Source organism: Rhinoderma darwinii, unplaced genomic scaffold, assembly GCF_050947455.1.
Source record: "Rhinoderma darwinii isolate aRhiDar2 unplaced genomic scaffold, aRhiDar2.hap1 Scaffold_44, whole genome shotgun sequence".
Taxonomy (NCBI): Eukaryota; Metazoa; Chordata; class Amphibia; order Anura; family Rhinodermatidae; genus Rhinoderma; species Rhinoderma darwinii.
In genome coordinates, this window is record NW_027463870.1 from 70004 (window position 1) to 78356 (window position 8353).

The window sequence follows — 8353 nt, forward strand, 5'->3', positions numbered from 1 at the left end:
GCGACAGAGGTCCGCAGTCATAAAACTGAGATTTTTTTTGGTGTTTTATATATGTACTGAGCAGTGGCGTAACTACCGCGGCCTGCGGCATGAGGGGGCCCGTGTCGCCCGCCGGCACGTGCCCCCACCATGGCCGGAGGCTCTGCTGGCAGCCGCTATGGCTGCTACAGCGGGACGCCACTGAACACTACGGCAGAGCAGGGAGGTATCTCCCCGCTCTGCCATTAACTGGTTCCCGACCGCTGGCTGTATTTTTACGGCCAGCGGTCAGGGTCCTTAAAACCCGAGCCATAGACTTTTTACGACTCCGGTTTTAACTTACTGCCCGCGCGATCTGGCTGCTGAATGTCGGGTCTCCGGCTGTCAGTGACTGCTGGGGACCCTGAGGAGAGGATAGAAGCAGCTTTCGCTGCCAGCGATCACACATGTATCCCCTATCCTGTGGATAGGGGATACATGTATTTTGTAGGACACACTGTAGGTCGCATTTTTTTGGGAGGGGGGATGCTGTATTGCGTTCCCTACTGGGGGGGGAACGCTGTATGGCATTCCCTACAGGGGGGGGCTGTATGGCGTTCCCTACAGGGGGGGGGCTCTATGGCACTCTCTACAGGGGGGGGTTGTATGGCGTTCCCTACAGGGGGGGATGTATGGCGTTCCCTACAGGGGGGACTGTATGCTGTTCTCTACAGGGTGGGGCTGTATGGCGTTCTCTGCAGGGGGACTGTATGGCGTTCTCTGCAGGGGGACTGTATGGCGTTCTCTACAGGGAGGGCTGTATGGCGTTAGCACTGTCCAATAAATATAAAGTAAACAGAAGAAAATACGGTCCAGCAATCCTCATGACAATGTGATGACTTTATTAGAAAAACATTTTATAAACCATACGGCATGTTGAAGTGATGATACAAGACTGCTTACGCGCTTCGAAAGCCAACTACATTCTTCGCAAATGTACGCCATCTCCTCCAAACAGTCAATTACATCAGAAGTCCAGTTCCTTGTGCTGCATGACTCGTGGACGCCCTATCCGTGGCGATATCCGTGTCCTTTCCACTGCTTCTCACTTGAGTCCTGTAGGCACAAAAAACATTCTGCAAGTATCCATTGTCATCCGTGCCTGCAGATTCTGCTTTAATGATGCAACTCACTCAACTCCTTGTCTATTTCATCGTTTACTGATGCCTCTTTTAGATGCGACAGATGTATTTTTTTATACTTACCAGCCTGCTTCACAGGCACCATCCCTTTTTATTGGCACCTGATCTTCCATAGACATCACAAAAACTAGACAAGCCTTTCCTCCCTTATGTTTCCCAACATTTCCTGGGACAAGTGTGTGTAGGTAGAAATCAACAAACATGTTTCCTGGCCCCAAACTTTACCCCCTTTTTCCAGTAAAGGATTGGCTTTCGGTATCACGCCTCCTCGCTTTTACCTTTTTACTTTATCCTGCGTAAACATTTTTTTCAGCATCTTAAACGTCTTGCCCATTAGCCCATCTATCCCCAACATCAGACCACTTATTATCATCTGACAGATCAGAATCAGACTCAACCAGCTACTGTTGCCTTCTTCTGCTTCTCTTTACATCGAGATGCGCTGCTCCTGTAATTCCAAACATTGTGCCAGTACCCCGTGTTCTAAACATTTTGGCAACCCCAAGGTGTCCCTCTCCCATGTTGAGATTATAAGGCCCCACTGGAATATTGCTGCCTTCATCGACCCTGGATCCCTGCGCAAGGATCCTGGCACTTGGCCCATCATCGTGCCATGTTCCCTCAAATTTTTGCTAGAATGATACCATTGAGGATACCTGCCTTGCTTCCTTGATGCCATTTGCTCCAAACAATCCAGTACACCCCAAGTCCAGGTCCTTGTGCTGCATGATTTGTGGGGGCTCTATACGTGGCAATATCCTGGCACCTTCCATTGCTTTCCGCTTGAGTGCTGTAAATATAAAAACATTCTGCCAGTATCCATTATCACCTAGGCCTGCAGATTATGACTGTGTAATGAAACTCACTTAAGTCCTTGTCTATTGCATCCAGGCCTTGACACATCGCAAATGTTCTTGGCAGACCAGAGCTGTCTAAAATCCCCCTACACTCCCTCACCCAATTACCTTACACCTACGTTCAGTCCCAAACCGAGCCATGTGGCCAGCATTTTGGACAAAGATACCCCTAACTTACATTATGCCTATTCCTACCAACTATCCAAGGTTCCCCACTGCTACGCCTTTCTTGGCATTTTGCCCGCTCATTACTTTTTCAATGTACAGAGCTACTGGTGGATACTGTATATAGTAACTAATGATGGACATACCGCATATAGATGAAATATTACTTCAGAGAGTCCCCCTGGCAGCAGGCAGCCGATCTCAAGAAATTCTGGAACAAAAAGTATAAACTGTGAAGATATTATGACGTGCGCTTAGTATGGTTCATCATATCAACAAATATATGTTCAGCCTATTGAAAACATGAGGGAGATTGTTCCCACAGTCTTGTCATGTGTCTCTATAGGAACATTCTGGATGACATCACATTATAGAATTTCTATAGGTTGTTATTTGCTATAATACTTACATATATACAGTGGATCTTCTAGCATGTCGGCTGTCACTGGTGCCACATATTCAGATGTTATAAATGTCTGTAAAATACATAATGGGTTTAATGCACATACATAAAATAACCCCATATCTATAATGAATAATAATATATTTACTTTCACACATTTCATTTTCTATCACAGGGCGAGTCCAATGCCCCTCTGCCACACAAATAACACCAGCAGTATAATGGCACATAATAGTTGGAGGACCCTGGTATAGATTTTGTATCAGGGACCAGGAGCTTATTGTTATTCTTCTATATAATCTTATCCTTAATGGAAAACTTCTAATTTGTCTTTTGTGGAGTCTTTTGGACTGGAGTAGAGAGAGTAGAAAATGGTAAATTGGATTTCTGGATTCAACAGACAAAATAATTATTAAAGGGGTTTTCTGACAGTTTCATAAACCTTAGTCTAAGCCGCATATGGCTAAAAAGAACAAATTGTCCCTACTCATTTTTTAAATTCCCTGTGGCTCCTGTGCTGGTGGTTCTGTTGTCTTTAGTTGCTAGGCCACAGCGGTCATGTCCGTGTGGATGGCATGTCACGTGGCAGCTATTGTGTCACATCCAGGGCCGGCCTTAGGTTTATTGGTGACATGTGCAGTATCTGTGACGTCCTCCCCCTTATGATGCACCATGTAGTGTCCAAATAATTTAATCATACAGTGCCCAAATAACATCACCCAGTCAATAAACTAGGGATTGTATCTTTCTGTTTTTTTATATTATAGGTTTGGGCCCTAAATGCCGGACGGCAGTGTAAGTTGAGGGTGCCCAGGCCATCTATGGTGGTAGTGCCCTCTTCAGTATTGACCAGTAATACACACTATGTGATCATTTAGAGATGCAGTTAATAAAATACACTGACCTTGGACTCTCCTACTGAATACATCCGACTGAATGTAGAACGTTATGTGATGTGAGGTGGAGGGCTCTGCTTAATCTTTGATCTGCCCTCCTGGGACGTGTGGTTATCATTAACTCTTATGAGGAATTAATTCTAGGAGAAAGAAAGACAATGTATTAGGACAAATCTTAATCAATGGCAACATTTCTATCTAGAACAGAGTCAAGTCCCCAACCAGTGTAAAATTACCAAAGGGGTAAATAGGATGACCGGCTGGGGTCCAGGGATTTGGGGTGGCCCACAGCTCTGGGGCTCCATACGCCCCTGAAATTGGACAAACAATAACGGCGCAGGGAGGAAGCGAAATGTCTGACCCGGTTGGTCGTCTATTAGGTGAGTATAATTTTTTATTTTATAGGAGCAAAGGGGGCACTATTAATATGGGGGATAAAAGGACTAAGTCGGGGCTTAGAAAAGGGGGCTTCATTACTGTGGGCCATACAAAAGGGGCATTCTGACCCAGGACATACAAAAAGTGTCATTCTAACTGTGGAGGGTATTGGTGGATACTGCATATAGTAACTAATAAGAGACGCACCTTGCATAGATGAAATATTGCTTCAGAGAGTCCCCCTGGCAGCAGGCAGCCGATCTTAAGGTGTTCTGGAAAAAACAATAATTGTGTCGTTTTATTTCTCCAGACAGACGTGTGCTCAGTATAGACCACCCAACAATGAAAGAAATGTACATTAGGGCTCATGTACACAGCAACTTCATGTGGACGGACCTGTATGGTGGCGCACAGACTGCAGTACTGGTAATGTAGACACTCTGTGTGCGCTGTGTGCTCCCCCATAAGCCAAATGTGGATTAGGAAATTACATAAATAACAAGTCCCTTATATATTACTAATACCATAATATCTTCTTTATGGAGCATTTCTATAATAATAATAATAATAATATAAAGCTGCAGTAAAATTCCCAGCGTTTACTTTTGCTACATGTGGATGAGTTTTTGAGACTGTAACTATTCACCTGTAACACTTGTGAATTTTGCCGCGCAGCAAATCTGCAGCGTCTGAATTCAGCTTTATGGCGTAGAATATAGTACTCAAATACTGCAATCATACAGTGCCCAAATAACACTGCCAGACAAGTATTGTCTGCCACACTGTAATGTAATCCATTATCAAGGAATTGTATCTGCATCCTGAGCAGTGCCCTTTACTTTTTTTACATGAAGAGTGGGATTGAGTGTTCAAGCAATGGGTGCCCCAGACATCAAGACCAGTGGCGCCCCATTCATTAGTGACAGGTGATGCACCCAGTGTAACCGCACAGGTCGCACACCCCCAAAACAGGCCCTGGATGAACAACATTGGGGAATTTGTTCCCACAGTCTTGTCATGTGTCTCTATAGGAACATTCTGGATGACATCAGATTATAGAATTTCTATAGGTTGTCATTTGCTATAATACTTACATATATACAGTGTATGTCCTAGCATGTCGGCTGTCACTGGTGCCACATATTCAGATGTCATAAATGTCTGTAAAATACATAATGGAATAAACATAAAATAACCCCATATCTAGAATGAATAATAATATATTTACTTTCACACCTTTCATTTTCTATCACAGGACGAGTCAGACATTGAAAACCTTTTGTAATGTTAGTGTAAACCCAGGGAACATAACTATAGGGGTGAAGAGGTTGCAGTCACACCCAGGCCCAGGTGTCCATGACTGACATTAGGGGGGGTCACAATGTGGGCAATTTACAAATGCCAATCCCCAATGCCCCCATCTCCTAGAGGAATCCCGATTTTCGCTGCTAGAAACGCGATGTCAGTGAGAGAAGCACCCGGGCGGAGAGGCAGCTGCTGAGTTGCCCAACCGCTTCTAAAACACAAGCAGTGGAAGGGAGCCAGCGCAGCGCCCCGTTCCACCTGCTGGAGGGATGCGCCCTATGTAATGGCACAGGTCGCACACCCCTAAGGCCGGCCCTGGCTACTGCTGAGCCTTATTAGGATAATATACGGTAGCTTTTTAAGACTATTTAATTAAATTAAATTAGACATCATATTGAAAACGACTGAGAAGTCACATTCCACATTACTGACAGCTGCAATTCTCAGACAATGGTAAGGGTATGTTCACACACTTAACTAAAAAACGTCTCTAAAATACAGAGCTCTTTTCAAGGGAAAACAGCCTCTTATTTTCAGTCATTTTTTAAGCCACAAACATTTTTTGAGGCGTTTTTACCAACGTTCTTGGAGCTGTTTTTCTATTGAGACAATGAAAAACGGCTCCAAAAACGGCCGAAGGAGTGAAATGCACTTCTTTTTACAGGGTGTTTTTTATGCGCCGCTTTATCAAACGCCCACGTAAAATGCACCATCGGAGAAAAAAAACAGTTTTTCCCATTGAAATCAATGGGCAGATGTTTGGAGGCGTCCAGCCTCCGTATTTTCGGCTGTTTCTCGGGGTGTTTACGGCCAGGAAAACGGCTGAAAATAGGCTGTGTGAACATACTCTGTTGTACTGAGTTGTAAGTTTAATGAGAAAATATGAAACCTTGAAATCTGAATGTAAAATGTTCAGTTGTTACTTGCATTAATAGAAACATTTTACTGGAACTTGAACAGTTTGTCTAAAAAAAAAAAACAACCCCCGACAATCACCAGAAAAAAATCCTTCTACAATCATATCGTTGTGGTGAGGTGTTGGTGTGGTTAGAAATTGCTGCAGTAATGTCCAGTGTGAATCTGGCCTTATATGAGAATTCTAGAGCGTATATATTTCATGTGTCCAGTAACATGTAGAATTAATGATAAAATGCTGCATCTTACCTGTCAATCACACAGTCAATCACAGTCCCGGTCCAGACGTCATTGGCAGAAATGGTAAAAAATATGTAATCCAGCTGCACATAGAACCTAACGGCTAGTACTGTCTATGACATCATCAGTGACATCATAAGCGGCTGCAGTATCTGTTACATCATCTAATTATCTCCTACTGCCTGGATAGACTGTCTGTGCATACACTGGATATAGGCGTTACATGGGACTGCTGTTTATAAACATGGAAGAAAGATACATGTGTGGTTATAGGGGCTACGACTAAGAACATGTAATGTATGAAACGTGTAATCTGTTACTAGATGGATTTTATACTGTAATACAGATGTAGCCATCTTTAACTTGACTCTGATAACTTGTTGCAGCGTGATACTTTCTTGATCCCGCAGCACTCCGTGTTTCAAGTGTGCGTGAGTAGGCTTCCACGCCAATGTGTAAAAAATGGGAACTCAGCACTCCAAGGTATTATGCAATAAGTGATATTTGATTTCACATATAGCGAAAAGTAGTAATCCAAAAATAATGGCGCCATTACCCAACAGCGACCGAGGTCACAAGCGCCGCATGTCTAAAGACGGTTGAATGTATAGACCGAAACGTTAAAAACCTATTTTTGGATTACTACTTTTCGCTATATGTGAAATAAAATATCATTTGTTGCAGCGTGATATCACACAACAAAAGCCATTGAAAAAGTCAAGATAAGGGATTGTTTATTTAATGCGTTAAAAGTCAAGGTAAAGACGGCAACATCTGAACTAATAAAGGATACATTTTATTGAATTTCGTTTTAGGCTACATTCACACAACAGTAAACAACGTCCGCTTTCAGAACAATGATGTTCTATGGGTATATTCACACGGCCTTTTTTTAACCACCCGTGATTATTGGCCGTCAAAAAATAGAACATGTCCTATTTTTGGCCGCTTTCACGGCCAGACGGCCCCCATAGAAGTCAATGGATCCATTTTTAACGGCCGTCAATACATGTAACAGCCGTTAAAAACGGTTCTGTGATTTGGGGATTCAAGAGCCAAGGGAACTATTGGCTCCCTTGCTGGTAATCGGAGGCGCAATGACACATACTCACCGATGCAGCGCCGTCCTCTACAGGTGTGGTCTCTAGTCTCATGGGTTCTGCGAAGGTGACGAGATGACGTCCTCGCGTCGCCTTCGCAGAACCAGTGAGACTAGAGATCACTCGTGACGTAGACGGTCATGCATCGGTGAGTATGTAGGGCATTCAGGCGGACAAAAATTACGGATATTGTTGCGCTCACTACTATGGTAGCATGGCGCTAGTACAGGGGACATTGTTGTCTACTGTAGCAAAAATTTTCGGCACAGTCCTGAATTTACAGAGAGAGTCCCGGAAGATTACCACAGGGAGGGGGGGGGTGTGGTGCTTTCTCCAGAGAGGTGTCTGTGTCATCATCTACAGGGGGGCTGTGTGCCATCGTCTACAGGGGGCTGTGTGCCATCGTCTACAAGGGGGCTGTGTGCCATCATCTACATGGGGCGGTGTGCCATCATCTACAGGGGGGCTGTGTGCCATCATCTACAGGGGGGCTGTGTGCCATCATCTACAGGGGGTCTGTGTTTCATCATCTACAGGGGGGCTGTGTGGCATCATATACAGGGGGTCCGTGTGCCATCATCTACAGGGGGTCTGTGTGCCATCATCTACAGGGGGTCTGTGTTTCGTCATCTACAGGGGGTCTGTGTGGCATCATATACAGGGGGTCCGTGTGCCATCATCTACAGGGGGGCTGTGTGGCATCATCTACAGGGGGGCTGTGAAACAATCATGACAATGACCTTTGTTTGGGTGTTTTCAGGGGGTTTGGAAAAAAAAGCCAGACAAATGAAATTCATCAGTTTTTTAACGGCCATGAAAAACGGATGCAAAATGGATGTCAAACGGCCATTAAAAACGGACAGACGGACTGAAAGTGTATAAAAAATTGCAGACACAATGATGCAAAACGGCCATGAAAAACTGACAGTTGATC

The 8353-nt window shown here is 44.3% G+C and overlaps 1 long non-coding RNA gene across 1 annotated transcript; it reads right to left on the reverse strand.

The window, feature by feature from the left end:
- Window positions 1-855: 855 nt before the first annotated feature.
- Window positions 856-6533, reverse strand: LOC142714077 (uncharacterized). The gene is made up of 6 exons (XR_012870286.1): window positions 6329-6533; window positions 4954-5020; window positions 4067-4131; window positions 3490-3621; window positions 2592-2658; window positions 856-2412 (listed from the first exon to the last, which is right to left on the reverse strand). It is a non-coding gene; the product is annotated as an uncharacterized LOC142714077 (long non-coding RNA).
- Window positions 6534-8353: the final 1820 nt, after the last annotated feature.